This window comes from Talpa europaea (assembly GCF_964194135.1).
Source record: "Talpa europaea genome assembly, chromosome: 8".
Lineage (NCBI taxonomy): Eukaryota > Metazoa > Chordata > Mammalia > Eulipotyphla > Talpidae > Talpa > Talpa europaea.
Genome location: NC_140075.1, coordinates 110,348,150 through 110,363,484, shown reverse-complemented (window position 1 = coordinate 110,363,484; position 15,335 = coordinate 110,348,150). Strand labels below are relative to the sequence as shown.

The window sequence follows — 15,335 nt, the reverse complement described above, 5'->3', positions numbered from 1 at the left end:
ATAAATAATCGTTTTTTAAAAATACTACTATAATCTAAGCAGGGCATACATTTTTTCAGCAGATATAATTTATAAGTTATAAATACTTCAGATGAACAGTAAAGAAAGACAGACAAGGGGAGGAGGAGAGAGAGGAATCAGAGGAAGGGAGGGAGGAGCACAGGGGACTGAGGGGATGATGCACGGGTGCCTTGGAGAGGGAAACTCTATGGGGACTACACTGGGGGGGGGGGGGGAAGCAAATATTGTTTAAAAATGAACAATGATGTAAAAATAAATAAATAAATAAAAATGAAAAAGAAAGAAAGAAAAACAGGGAGAAGGGGCTGCCTAAAAACAATGTCTTATATCTAAAGTAATTTGGTCTCATGAAAAAATCGTAAAGAGCCAGAGTGGACTGGATAATATGCAAATTTCAGACAGGTGAAAGTCTGAGAACCCCAAAGATGTGCAAAATTTTTATCTTCATAAGATCTATTTTTAATGTTTTGAGAAATCTCTATATACTGTTTCCCATAGCTGACCAGTTTATTCCCACAAACAGTGCAGGATGATTCCTTTTACTCCACACTTTCACCATGTGTTAATATTATTAATCAAAAGAAAATATAATGAATAACAAAGTATGTCTAATTAAACTATTTTTTTCTTTGAATGCAAAGGAAGATTTTCTTTCTCAGACCAGACTAAAGCATATTACCACACAATACATTACAGGACAAGGGGAGGGTAAAAATCAAATAAGCCATTTTGTTATCTATTGTGCCTATGGGTGCCAACCATATTTATTAAGCATTTGAAAGGCCACTTCTAACCAAAGCAATAATGAAAGACATAATCAAAAGATGAGTCATAAACATAACATATATTAACACTGTCTGGCAGGAAACAGAAATTGGAGTAGGATGAAATAATGTTCATCATCATTTACCATTAGGGAAATGCAAATCAAAATCACAATGGGATACCAGCTCACACCAATAAGAATGGTCCCTATTAAGAACAGAGAAACAACAAGTGCTGGTGAGGGTACGGAGGAAAAGGAACGCTTAACACTGTTTGTGGGAATGTAGCCTGTGCAGCCCCTAAGGAAAGCAGTGTAGAGGTTCCTCAAAAGTATAAAAACGTATCCGCCATACACCCCAGCAATTCCACTCCTAGCTATCTACTCCAAGAATACAAAAACACTACTTCAAAAGGGATCCTGCAGCACTACTTACAATAGCAAGATATGGAATCAACCTAAGTGCCAAAAAACCAGATGACTGGGTAAGATGTGGTATATGTACACAATGGAATACTATTCAGTGATCAAAAAATAAACAAACTCATGCCATTTGCAGCAACATGGATGCAGCTGGAAAGGATTAGGCTGAGGGAAATAAGCCAGGAAAAGAAAGATTAAACACTGACTGGATGGAGTCACTTCTATGTGGAATACAGAGAAACCAAACTAAGAGTCAAAGACAAACATCAAAACCAACCCTTGAAAGTGGGCCACTGAGCGGAGGCATGGGGTGGAGGGGAGTGCAATAGACTATGAGCAGGACTATGGGTGCTTTGGTGGTGGGAGAGCCATGGTGTCCACATCTGAGGGGAGAAATTCTATACTATCAAAGGATTAACAAGGATATGAAACAATGGTACTTCATTAAAAAAAATTAAAGACCAAAAAAAGACAATGTGGAATATAGACAATGGACACTACTCAGCTACTAAAAAGATGAAACAATGGGCCTCCCCGGTGGCGCAGCGGTTGAGCGCTGGGTTGCGAAGCTGCCCGCAGCCTCTGCAGCGCTGGTTCGTTCCCCGGCTGCTCCCCGGCCACCGGAGGAGGGTCCCACATGGCGCGCAGACCTCTCCTGCCGCCCGCTGCTCCCCTCAGCAGTGTACTTCGGTCTGTCTGCTCTGCTCCCCTCTCTGGCTCTGGTGAATTCTCTCACCCTCCCGCGCTTCTGACTGTACCCAGTGCTTGTATAAATAATAAATAAATAAATCTTAAAAAAAAAAAAAAAAGATGAAACAATACCTTTGGATCAGAAGAATGGACCTTGAAGTGAAAAATGTACTGAGCAGCAGAGGGAACAATGTGGAGGGAGGAGGGGATAGGGGAAGGAAGGGGCCAAGTGCACTGGCATGGGAGGTTTGGTGGCGGGTGAGAAGCATGTACACATATGGAGGAGTAAAAATTTAGCCCCAAAGTTATATAGACATGTAAATGGTGAGCAAATTTAATTAAAGTAAAATGAAATGAAAAAAAAAAAAAAAGAAATTAGAGTTGGGAATGGACTGGGGGAAAGAAGCATACTTCTTACTTATAACCCTCTTAACCAATCTGGTTGGTATGCACGTTACTGAATTTTATTTTATTTTTAAAACATTCGAACTGCATTTTTCTCACTGATTTATTCATTATTTGGCCCAAAACAGAGCTATTGAAAAAAGAAACATATATCTATCATCATAATCTTAGGTTATCTCAAAGATAACCTAATGAATATGAGATAATTCTCATCTACTTGTTAGTTCTCAAATAGATTTTACATGATGAGGAGGCACAAATCCACATTTCAATCCCCAATTTTTTCCCAGAACTACAAATTTACATTTCCACTTGCTTCCTATAAGCTCCACTTAGACATCAACAAGTTTGAAAACTGTTCACCATCCTAACTCCTCCCTCAATTAAAACCTGATCCTCTGCTGCACTACACACATGGTTGACAGCATCAACATCCAGTCTACCCAGTCTCCCAAGTTTGGCATCATTTTTTAGCTCCACCTTATTTTCTGTCTTCCATGGAGAACTAGTAGTGAATTTTTATGCCATAGTTCAAGACTGTGTGATGGAGTACCAGGGAATTTTCAGGAGTCTGGAAATATACCTATCTTGAGAGAGGTATTGGACACACGGTATATACACAGGTAAAAATTGTGTGGCTGAACACCTAGCATATTTTCCACACCTGACTCTAGATACGCTATTCCTTAATAAAAAAAGCAAACAAAACTTCAACACTTACTTCAGTGGACTACAGCAACATCCTCCATCGCCTTTGGTCTCCCTGACACCAAGATCCTCCCACCCCACACTAATTAATTATCTTTCTAGTCACACCAAACTTCCTGACAGACTTTCTGAAAAGAATCTTCTCCAGAGGAATAAAAAACATCCAACTGTAAATAAGTACACAATATCCAAAATTGAAACAGAACAGAAATATAATCATGTAAATTAGAAAAATGGAGGTAAACACCAAAAAAATCTTCTAAAATGAAAAGCAGTTGCCTGAGAAGGTGAAGAAAAGGGCTAGCAGAAAGTGGGATGCTGCTGTGTACTTGCTCAGAAGCCTTGTGGAACTATCTCATGCTTACAACCATGGAATGCAACACATGAAGAGGCTGTCAGGTATCTTAGATACCACAGGTCAGGATCCTGCACCTGTTTGGCTATGATTGTGCACTTTCAATACAATGAAAGAATGACTCCAAAGGTGATTCAGAGATTTTCTGGGCTCCCTTCTCAATGCCAAAGATGGAGGGAACCATCCCCTGAAGATGTAACACCTGCCTGGAGCATAAGGTGGGGTTAGAGGGACATGACCCCACCACAGTGGATCTAGAGCACAAAGCATCAAGCCAAAGAGAATTATCTCTTTTTAATAATTTATTTATTTATATATATTTACATCATTGTTCATTTTTGTACAAAGTTTGCTTTCTCCTCTCAGGTGCAGTCCCCGTAAAATTCCTACCACTAAGTCACCCATGCACCATCACCATAGTCCCTTGTGTTCTTCTCTCCCTTTTTTTTTTTAATTTTTTTTTAATAGAGGCATGTTTTATTTATTTATTTATTTATTTATTTGTTTGTTTGTTTGTTTGTTCATTTTGTTTATACATGCACTGGGCACAGTCAGAAGCGCGGGAGGGTGAGAGAATTCACCAGAGCCAGAGCAGGGAGCAGAGCAGGCAGAAGGACCGAAGTACACTGCTGAGGGGAGCAGCGGGCAGCAGGAGAGGTCTGCGCGCCATGTGGGACCCTCCTCCGGTGGCCGGGGAGCAGCCGGGGATCAAACCGGCGCCGCAGAGGCCGCGGGCAGCTTCACAACCCAGCGCTCAACCGCTGCGCCACCGGGGTTCTCTCCCCTGTTTTGGTCCTCTCACCCCCGCAGAATGTCTCTGATTTATAGTTGACTGTTAGTTTTGGTTTTTTTATTATTTTTTTCCCTGATGCTTTGTCTCACCTATATTCCTGCTATAAGTGAAACCGTCCAATATTTTTCTTTTTCCTTCTGGCTTATTTCACTGAGCATAATCCCTTCTGGCTCCATCCATGTTGCTGTGAATTACATGAGTTTATCTTTTTTGATTGCTAAAAAGTATTCCATGTAGTGTATATATACCATAACTCCTTGATCCAGTCATCTATTTTTGGGCATTTGGGTTGTTTCCATATCTTACCTATTATAAATAGTGCTGCAATAAACATTGGGGTACAGGTATTTTTTTGAATCAATGTTTTTGTGTCCTTGGGGCAGATCCCTAGGAGTGGAATTGCTGGGTCATAAGGTAGCTCCACTTTTAGTAGTATGAGGAACCTCAAAGCAGCTTTCCACAGTGGTTGGACCAGTTTGCATTCCCACCAGCAGTTTAGGAGAGTTCCTTTCTCTCCACATCCTCGCCAACAATTGTTGCTAGCTTTTGTAATATGTACCATTTTCATTGGTGTAAGGTGGTACCTCATTGTGAATGAAGCTTTTGATTTGCATTTCCCTGTATAAGAAAACTTTTTGAACATGTTTTCATATAATTGTTGGCCATTTGCATTTCCAAAGAGGATTATTCTTGATGATTAACATCTCACGAAATTTGCTTTGCTAAATTTTGAGCTTAGTTCAGACCCACTCTTCTTTCTCATTTCTCACGTATGGTGGAAAGGAATTCTGTCTCAGGAACTATAGACTCACTCATACCAGATTTTGGTATTTAGATAAGACTTTGAATTTCAGAATAGATGCTAGTGGAGGCTACTAGAATACAACACACAGTTTTGGATGAAGGAAGGACATGAATGGTGGAGGGGGGCAGCACATGGGCAGAATATTATAGCTGGAAGTTTGCCTTCCCCCAGCAAATTCCTATGTCGAAGTTCTATCCCCCTTTTCTCCCCCAATGTGGTGGGATTTGGAGGTGGAACCTTTGGGAGGTAATCAGGTTTAGAGTAGGTCATTAAAGGGGGAACCCACTGAGGTGACTGGTGCCCTTATAGAAGGGGTGGGGTGTTATTACTGGGAAGCAGAAGCATACACTTCTAATATGAACAGAAAATCACAGAGCCTGGTTTCTTTAAGCAAATAAGCACACCTGGCTGCACATTACAGTAAGAAAACAATACCAGCCCTATCATCACAGATCCTGCCCACCTTTGGATAAATTCAAAAATTATTTAAAAAATAACAGCTAGTATGAGCCAGCAATTACTTTTTAGCAATCAAAGGACTATTATCATGTCTTTTCCATTGAGTAATCACTTCCATTCCACACCCATAGTTTATTCTGTTGTTCTTAAAAAGGAATTCTGCTGAAATGGTCTTTTCTTGGAATTTTACTGAAATGTGCTAGCTCTCTCCTCCACATACCACACATACTAGAGAAAATAGTTTGGAGCTTTGTGGCCCTCACATAAATAATTCCACATTTTGAATGTTTATTTCCAGAAGTGTCCATTTTTTCAGCAGGCAATTTTTTTTTTTTAAGTTTTTATTCTTTTCCTTTTGAGATAACTTTAGTTTGTAACGTTGTGTAGGTTTCAGGTGTGCAGTTTCTCATGTCAGCAACTGTATATATCCCACCACACTCACACCAAGAGCCCAGTCACACCAAGCCCAGACCTATTTCCCTCTCTCCCTACACAGCAGGCACACTTAGAAAAGAGGAAAGTCCACATTTCTTCTTACAACCAGAACAAGTTTCCTAATTTTTGCCCACAGGTATCTCATAAGGAATAGACTCAGTGGTGTTTCCCAAAGCTAGCCATAAAACAGATGGGTATTTTACCTTCCTGCTTTCCTACTGAGAACTCAACATGGAGCCTTGTGTGTGTCACGGCCCAGAACACCTTAGTTCAGTGGCGTCCCCAGCATCTGCACTGTGAGGTTCTGCACAGAGTTCCGTCCTCACCTGCCACCCATGGCTCCTCATAGCACTTCTCCAGAGAAGTATCGGGGTAACAGGCAGGTGTGATCAGGACACTGGAGACAGTGCTGCTCTGCGTGGGTTCTGCGTCTTCACCTGAGCGCTCTCCCACCTCTGACCTGCTCTGGCCTTGGAACCTCAGCCCCTCAGCTCTGGGCTCTGGTCTCGCAGCGGGCAGTTTCCCTTCTCTGGGAATACTGGCACACAGGGCGGGCCCTGGGGTCACACTGTGGAGTGGGACTGGATCTCCTGATTCACAGGTGATGGAGACGGGGGTGGGCACCTAATGCCACAGTGGACCCAATAACTCCTCCCTCACAGGGTGTAACACCTCAGTGGGGAGAGTATGAAGGGCACTGAACCTCCAATTATTCCAGAATAAAGTTCCTTAAACTGCTGGTGAGGTCCCAAATGCAGAGCTAGTTTCTGCCTTCCCAAGACTTAGCTGCTCATCAATTCTTCCTCATACTCTCCTTTACCTATTGTCCTTGTACTAAATCACCTTTTTGTTTATTAAGCTAGCCAAATCCTTTTACTCTCAATGGAAAGAACTTAACAGGTAAAGATTTTATTTTATTTATTTATTTTTAAAGATTAATTTATTTTAAATAAGAACCGGGGTAAAGGCCAGATGCACGGGAGGGTGAGAGGATTCACCAGAGACAGAGCGGGGAACACAACAGGCAGACTGACGAAATACACTGCTGAGGGGAGCAGCTGGCATGACAGGAGAGGTCTGCAGCGCCATGTGGGACCCTCGCCCACCAGCCGGGATCAACCAGGCGCTGCAGAGGCTGCGGACAGCTTCACAGCACAGCGCAACCGCCTGCGCCACCAGGGGAGGCCCCAAATAAAGATTTTATATTGAAATCTCTTAGAACTTCTTTTCTACACTTACTGGGAATGTATACATTAGCATATCCTGCAACCTTCAGGGCTTCAGTAAAAATATTTTAATAGCTCCCAATTTTGTTAACTGCATGAGTTTGGAATACTGCTTACTATCCTACCTAGCATAAGGGATATCTTTCAAAATTATAAGTACTTTCCTGTACTATGAGAAATCAGATTCAAATTTCCTGCTCCTGTCTAATTTAATACATATGAAGATAGACCAAAAATAAAAAGATCAGAACTAGAATTTTTAAAAAGGGCAAGAGAGGGCCTCTCCTGATGGCGCAGCAGTTAAGCGCTGGGCTGCCAGGCTGCCTGCAGCCTCTGCAGCGCCGGTTCATTCCCCGGCCACCGGCAAGGATCCCACGAAAAAAAAAAAAAAATGGGGCAAGAGAAAATCAGAAATCAAGACTGAGATAGCACTTGTCTGCTAATATTATCTAACTGCAGAGAACATGTTCATAATCACTAACCAAGGCTAACGCTCTCAGAGTAAGAGAAATAACAAACCAAAAGGGAAATAATAGATCATTTAATAGAAGATTTTAGGAAAAGTGACTGGAAAAAAATTCTAGCTAAGCTATTTGTCATACCCCCACTGTGGCAGAAACCTCCAACTGGGCCTCAGGACACAGTCTCCTTATCTCTCCTTTTCTAACTGAACCTCTCCGTTTTATTTTTTATTTTATTTTTTTTTTTTTTTAAACATTTTTGAGTTTATATTTCTTTCTTTTTTTTTTTTTTTTTTTTTTAAAAGATTTATTTATACAAGCACTGGGTACAGTCAGAAGCGCGGGAGGGTGAGAGGATTCACCAGAGCCAGAGCGGGGAGCAGAGCAGGCGGAAGGACCGAAGGACACTGCTGAGGGGAGCAGCGGGCGGCAGGAGAGGTCTGCGCGCCATGCGGGACCCTCCTCCGGTGGCCGGGGAGCAGCCGGGGATCGAACCGGCGCTGCAGAGGCTGCGGGCTGCTTCGCAGCCCAGCGCTCAACCGCTGCGCCACCAGGGGAGGCCCTGAACCTCTCCGTTTTAGCTGGGCACATGGCCACAGCTAGTGGACATTTCCCAGCCTCCCTAGAGCAGTGTGATGAAATTCTGGCTAACAGCCAGTGAACAGAAGGCCGAATTACATGCAGCCCTTAAAACCAACCACTGCTTTCCCTCCACTTCCTGTTCCTCTTCCTGTGACCTATGTGTATTTGAAGATTCAGATGCTAATGAAGGCAGCATCTAAAAGAATGAAGAACAGGTAAAAAGCAATGATAAATTACCCAGAACTACTGTCTACTTCTAGACTTAAAAAGAAAAATTTCTTTTTTAAACAACCTAATTTTTATCACATTTATAACAAAAACAAAAAACAAGTTGAGATGTCTGCTTCCAGGTTGGAGTTAATAGAAGAAAGTCATCACTTTGACAGAACCAGATAAAACTATGCAGATTATTCAAAACAAGGAACAGTTTTAAATTAAGACACTGAAGAGCTATCTTCTGTGAAAAGCAAAGAGGACAACATGAACTAAAATTCCAGAGAGGGAAAGGTCTTTTCTTGGAGAGCTAAAAGTGCTAGCCACTTTTTCTCCTGGTAGAATTTGCATTTTGAGCCTGAACTAATCACAGTTGAACATATCGTTGGCAGAACTACTCAGGGAGAGAGGAAAAACCAGTGGAGCTCATGACAGCTGTACACCTGTTATGACAGATAATCTATAAGAGCCCCAGACACAAGTCCAGGTTTCTGCACAGGACATTTACCAAGTGTTGGAGAAGCTGGAGGACTGGACTAGAAAAGTGACTTGAAATCAACCACAATCTCACAACGCTTAGGAGATAAAATCATACAGGAGGGGCCTGTAACAAACACATGTGGATCCCACCCTCGAGACACTGGGCTTACTTGAGTGGACTCAATCTACCTAAAGCTTCAGTCTCACCCCATCCAGCCCAATCCCTGGTTAGATGGAGGTGCTGAGCCACTCACCATCTCTGCCTAAGAGAGCAAAATGCAAAGACAACACTGACTAAATTAGTCTCTGTGGGTCTTTTACAGACGATGTCCAGCAATCACTCAAAAACGTCTGGTAACCCAGGAGGCAGGAAGGGAATGTGACTGAGGGAAGGCAATATACACTGCATTCAGCACAGCCTCCTCCCATTGCTCTGCACTGCCCTGTCTGGAGACAGCTCTCCCAACTTTATCTTCCCTCCCTTTCATTTCATTTGTTCAGAAGTGATGATTCCTTCTGTTTAAATTTTTAACATTTCCAAAATGAGAGAAATAATTTTCTGACACCAAAGCCTCTTTGTGGCAGCTCCTGCCTCCATGGTTGGCAATGCCACTGTTGCCACCATTGCTCGCCAGTAATTGGATGAAATAAAGAGTGGCTGTACTGTGGATGCTCACAAATAGAGTACGTAAGACCCTCTTCCCCTGTGCGCTGGACTGGACAGTCAATGACGGGTAAGATCCGGGGCACACTAAAGAAGGCACTGGCCAGCCTCATGTCTGTGACTCCTGACGACCTAAGACAGGCGCAGTCCCCGAGGGGCTTCATCATAATAAACTTTGGCGTTCAGATCTAACAAGGCCTACAAGCCTATAAGCCCAATCTAGGCAATAAGCCTGCAGTAAAAAACCCCTTCTTTGCTTGAAAACAAGGCTGCTAAGAGTGTTGCCTACAAACAAGCCTGATGGAATTACCTACAAAGCAGTTTAACCATTAACCAGTTAGTCATTGTTTCTGAATAAGTAGTAACTTAGCAACTTGTCCATAATTATACTATTTTCTTACCTGACTTTTTCTATATATGTAAAAATCAGTTTCAGGAAACGTATTGTAAACATATTGTAAACACATATGCTTAGCAACTTGTAAACCATTAGCTAGAAAATTGCTTTCTATGCCTAGGTAAAAAGAAACATTGTTATGCTGGAAAAATAGATTTTGTGTGACCTAATGCCTTTTGAAAATGTATAAATATGCGTAATGATCTGAGCAAATTACACTCAGATTTTCACTCTCCCTTGAGTGTGTCTGTGTGTCATTCTTTCTTGTCCCCCGCCCTAATTCCTTCGACCACCTTTTGCTCGTTCTCACTCAATCCCTGAGACTGTCTCGATCTCCCGCCACCGCTGGGCTGGTCCGCGGCAGGTGGCGCCCAACGTGGGGCTCGAGTCCCTAACAGTGGGGCTCAGTGAAGCTGGAAGAATCGACTTTCTCTGCTTTGTGAGACTGTGTGTATGTATGTGTGAGTAATTGTGTTTGAGTTCCAAGGCTCTTTTGAGCCGCAGAGCCTGTGTGGGCTCGTACCTGCAGTTCCGCGAAAGCCGTAAGGTTTAGTGGGGTCTCCTTGTGGAGTTCAAGACCGGGGCTTGTACGGTCACCCCTATACCAAGGCTTTCTAATACTCCGCGAGGAGTACGGTCAGCCGAGCATCGCTGAGTGTTTTTTAGTTTCGCTTTCTAGGCGAAAAACTCTCTAGACATTTCCTTAAGAAGAAGACGTGTTTGGAAGAACGAGCTTGAGGTAAGCTCTCTCTCCATTTTTTTTTTTCTAAAAAATTTAGTCGAAGGATAGGGAATGTCGGGGTGCCGCGGGGGCACATCCTTTAACTGGTAAAGGATGACCATTAAAGAGGACGAGTAATCTATAAAAATGGGACATTCTCACTCTAGAGATAGAGGACTTTTTCTTTCTGTTTTAAGTCACATGTTAAAAAGCCGAGGAATGACAATAAGTAATAGGTCTCTAGTGAATTTCATGAGTTTATTTTGAAAATTTGTCCCTGGTTTCCTGAAGAAGGAAGCCTGTCTTTGTCAAATTGGAGGCGTGTAGGAAAAGAAATTCAAAAATTTTATATTCAAAACGGCCCTACACAGGTGCCCGTTCAGGCTTTTCCTCTATGGGTACAAATTAGAAATGTATTAGTTGATACTACGGAGGCAGATCTGTGGAAAGGAGAAATCTCAGAAGAAAGTAGTGATCAGGAAGCTGTTTCTTTTGCCAATAAATCTAAAACATATTCGGGTGCTGTGTTCCGTACTGCACCTATTGCAGAAGGAGAACTTGTAGATTGTCACCCTGGAGATCCTGAATATGCAGAAGTTATGGGTGATGAGGATGATAGTGACTTTGAAGAAGCATTTGCTGATCTTTGGAGGACAACAGAACCAAAACAAAACCCCGTGCCACAGAATACTCTTATGGCTCCAAATTATTTTAGCAAGAAAAAACAATGTAAATGCTCTAAACCAAAGAGGCTGCACGCCCCTCCTCCAGGAACAGTAAGTGGCATAAGGATGGACATAAATTAAAACAAATAGAAGAGAATCCAAAAAAAAACTCTCAGAGGGGCGAGCCCTCAGCCCCGTAAATGAAAGAGGGTCTACTCCGGCGCAAATAAGCTCTGAGGAAATACCTGCACCTGCTACGAATGTAGCCGTACATGATTTACCAAGAGCCACTCCAGGAAGTGCGGGGCTTGACCTTGCAGCCACGGCTGATGTCATTCTTTCAGCCATGGATGGAGTCAAGCTAATTGACACCTACTTAAAGGGACCGCTTCCACAAGGAGCGGTCGGACTTATAATTGGCTGTAGTTCAAATTATAAAAAGAATTTTGAAGTTCTACCTGGAATAATTGACTCAGATTTTGAAGGGAAAGTTAAAGTCATGATTTGACCTTTGAAAGAAACAATACAAATTCACAAAGATCAATGTATTGCACAAATTCTTGTGCTCTCTTATGTTAAATTGCCTAATCCAATCTTAAAAGAAAAAAGAGGAGATGAAGGCTTTGGATCCATGGATGTAATTGCATGGACCCAGAGCATTACAAAAGTATGGCCATTGAAAAAATTGTTTGTTAATGGAGATCCAATCATGGGGTTGCTAGACACAGGAGCAGATAGATCATGTATTGCGGGAAAAGACTGGCCCGCTGCATGGCCGGTTTTAAATTCTTCTTCCACGTTAATTGGATTGGGTATGGCCAATAATGTGGCTCAAAGTTCACAAATGTTATCTTGGCAATTAGGAACTCAGAAAGGTCTGTTTCAGCCTTATGTGATTCCTGCATTGCCCTTCTCCTTATGGGGACGTGACATCATGGAATCTCTGCAATTGTCTCTAGTTACTCCAGATGTGATTGATGAACAGGCTTTTTCATAGGGGCCATTGAGACTCAAAAATATGCTGATAAAATCATTTGGAAAGACGAAACTCCTGTCTGGATCCATCAATGGCCCCTGACAGCAGAAAAGATCCAGGCTATCCAAACTATAGTTCAGGAACAATTACTTAAGGGGCATTTAGAACCTTCTACGAGTCCATGGAATACTCCTGTTTTTTGTATTAAGAAAAAATCTGGCAAGTGGCGACTCTTGCAAGATTTGAGAGCAGTAAATGCCACTATGCAGGATATGGGTGCCCTACAGCCAGGATTGCCTTCTCCTGTAGCAGTTCCAAAAGACAATTATGTTATTATTATTGATTTACAAGACTGCTTCTTTACAATAAAATTACATCCAGATGATTGTCAAAAAGTTGCTTTTAGTATTCCATCTAGCAATTTTCAACAACCATGGCAAAGATATCAGTGGAAAGTTTTGCCCCAAGGAATGAAGAATAGAATTCTCCTACTTTGTGTCAAAAATTTGTTGATCAGGCCTTTCAGGTTACTAGAATTAAATTCCCAGAGGCATATATTATCCATTATATGGATGATATTCTTTTAAGTCATCCTTTAAAGGATGTTGCAGACTCAATTTTAACCCATTTGATAGAACAATTGACAGCTTATGGTCTGGTAGTAGCACCAGATAAAATTCAAAAGGATCGGCCTTCAAATTATTTAGGAAAAATCATTTATGATGATCACATTATGACTCAAAATTTACAAATTCGTGTTGATAAATTGCAAACTCTAAATGACTTCCAAAAGTTACTAGGTAATATCAATTGGGTCAGGCCTTATTTGAAAATTACTACCGGAGATTTACATCCACTTTTTGCAATTCTACAAGGCAATTCGAATCCTAGATCTCCTCGTGCCTTGACTCCGGAGGCATTACAAAGCCTTCGTTTAGTTGAACAGAAAATTTCAGAAGCAAGAGTTACTCAAATTGATTATTCTAAAACGTGGGATTTGTTGATCATGCAAACTGCCTATACTCCTACAGCCTGCTTATGGCAGGAGGGCATTTTGGAATGGTTGCATCTCTCCCATGCACAAACGCGTGTGGTGACGGCATATCCGTCCATGTATGCATTTTTAATAATGAAAGGCATCATCAGATCTCGTGAACTTTTTGGACGGGATCCTGCAAATATTACGATTCCTTATAATAAAATCCAATTTGAATTTTTATTGCAAAATGATAATGATTGGGGAGTTGCCATGCAAAATTTTTCAGGACAAGTTAAATTTCATTTGCCTCAACATCCATTATTGAAATTTGCAGAAAAAACTAAACTTATTTTTCCAAAAATTATTAATTCTGAACCTGTACCCAATACAAAGGTCATTTTCACTGATGGCTCTTCGTCTGAAGTCTTTGCAGTTTATAGTCTTGGAGATGAACCTTTACAAAAAGTCTCTAAAAATGTCTCTGCTCAGCAGGCTGAAATAATTACAGTCATTATGACACTTGAGCATTTTGCTCAGCCTTTAACTTTGTTTTCTGATTCTAAGTATGTGGTTAGGCCATTTATTCTTTTAAAATAAATAAATAAAATATTTCTAAATAATAGTATTTAAAGTTCATTTACTATTGCTAAGGTAATAAAAAATGGTTAAATATAACTATATAATATAACTAAAGGTTTTTATAATAATATTCTAAACCCACTGCAACAGATGGGTGGGGGCTGCCCCTGGTCTCAACAAGCAGCTGCCTGGACTTTTTCTCCAGTGTTGGGATCACTGGCAAGTCTCTACTGCCTTCCTGCTGTGGGGGACTAAACTGTTTTGGTTCATTCTAGGAAAAAAGTTTTATTTCCCTATGTTTTTTCTGAATTTTAAAGTCTAAATTGTCTAAGGAAAAAACTGCTGAGTTATTTTGAATTTGCTAACAAGCTATACAAAATGCTTATTGGTTGAATAAAAGTTTTTAGATTTACTTATTGGACCTGTAAAAGGTTAAGTTTCTTGTTAAAATTAATTAACCTAAAAAAAAATTTTTAAATAATAATACAAACATATTTCAGCTAAGTTCAAACCTCAAATTTTGATAAAAGCCTAAAAACAGGCAAACTGTAAAAATTTCCCTCATCTCCTCTTATCAAAATAACAGTGTTCTTTTTGTTTTAATATATACTTGCTCTCAGTATAACAAAACATTGACAACCTAAAGCCAAAAAATCACTTCTTAAAAATATAAACTCAAAAAATATTCTCTTATCTAAAAAAGTTAGTAAAACTGCCTGACTGTTGTGGTCTCGAACCCAAGGTCTTTGGTAATAATTAATATTCTCTGCACAGTTTTTTGCTTTTAACTCATTAAAAAACCTCAGTGGCATCACAAAAATTAATAAAATAACTATCTCTTAAAATATATACATATGACCAAAATTTTAAATATATATCAAGAGATCTCTGTATCTGTTTGTCTGTCTTTGTGTTTTGTTTTGTTTTTTCTCTCTGGAGGATTAATTATAAATGGCGCCTATATAAATTTTCATAAAAACAAATCTTATAATTACAATCATTTTTGGTAAACAAGAACTAATTCAAATTTTATGCTATAATTTAAAGCATATATGCCTTAAAGTTATGTTAAGTATTAATAATTTACTTTGTTTAAATGTGTTTATTTCAAAAGTCTGGTATAAAAGGTACTTTTGTCTTTCCTATTAAGTCACCTGTATGTAAAATAGGTACAAAACTCTAAATTTTTGTTTCTTTTTATTAATTTGTCTACTACTTGTTTAATAATGCTAATTCACCCATCTGGTCCCTGCTAAATTAAACCAACACCTTGGTTCCTCCTCTTCACTGACTGAAACCTGAAAAGTCACAGATCACCTACTTCTTCACCACTTCCAATGGGACTCGTGCTTACTTGAACTTTTTCATCTTTTTGCTACTGTGAATACTATCAAACTTTTTAGCACCAGACAAGATATCTACGCCGTATAGAATTTCAATCTTCGTGCCTGCATTGGATACCCCTATACATTGCTTTTTGGATCTGCCAACACAATGAACATTTCCCACCACGGGAATTCCTATTCTGTCACCTG

At 40.5% G+C, this 15,335-nt stretch overlaps 1 protein-coding gene across 1 annotated transcript in view; it reads right to left on the bottom strand.

The window, feature by feature from the left end:
• The window catches only part of SPTLC2 (serine palmitoyltransferase long chain base subunit 2), a gene marked incomplete at both ends in the record, with an annotated part of 103,036 nt that overhangs the window by 70,290 nt on the left and 17,411 nt on the right, over nucleotides 1–15,335 (bottom strand). The gene's annotated exons all lie outside the window — the stretch shown is intronic.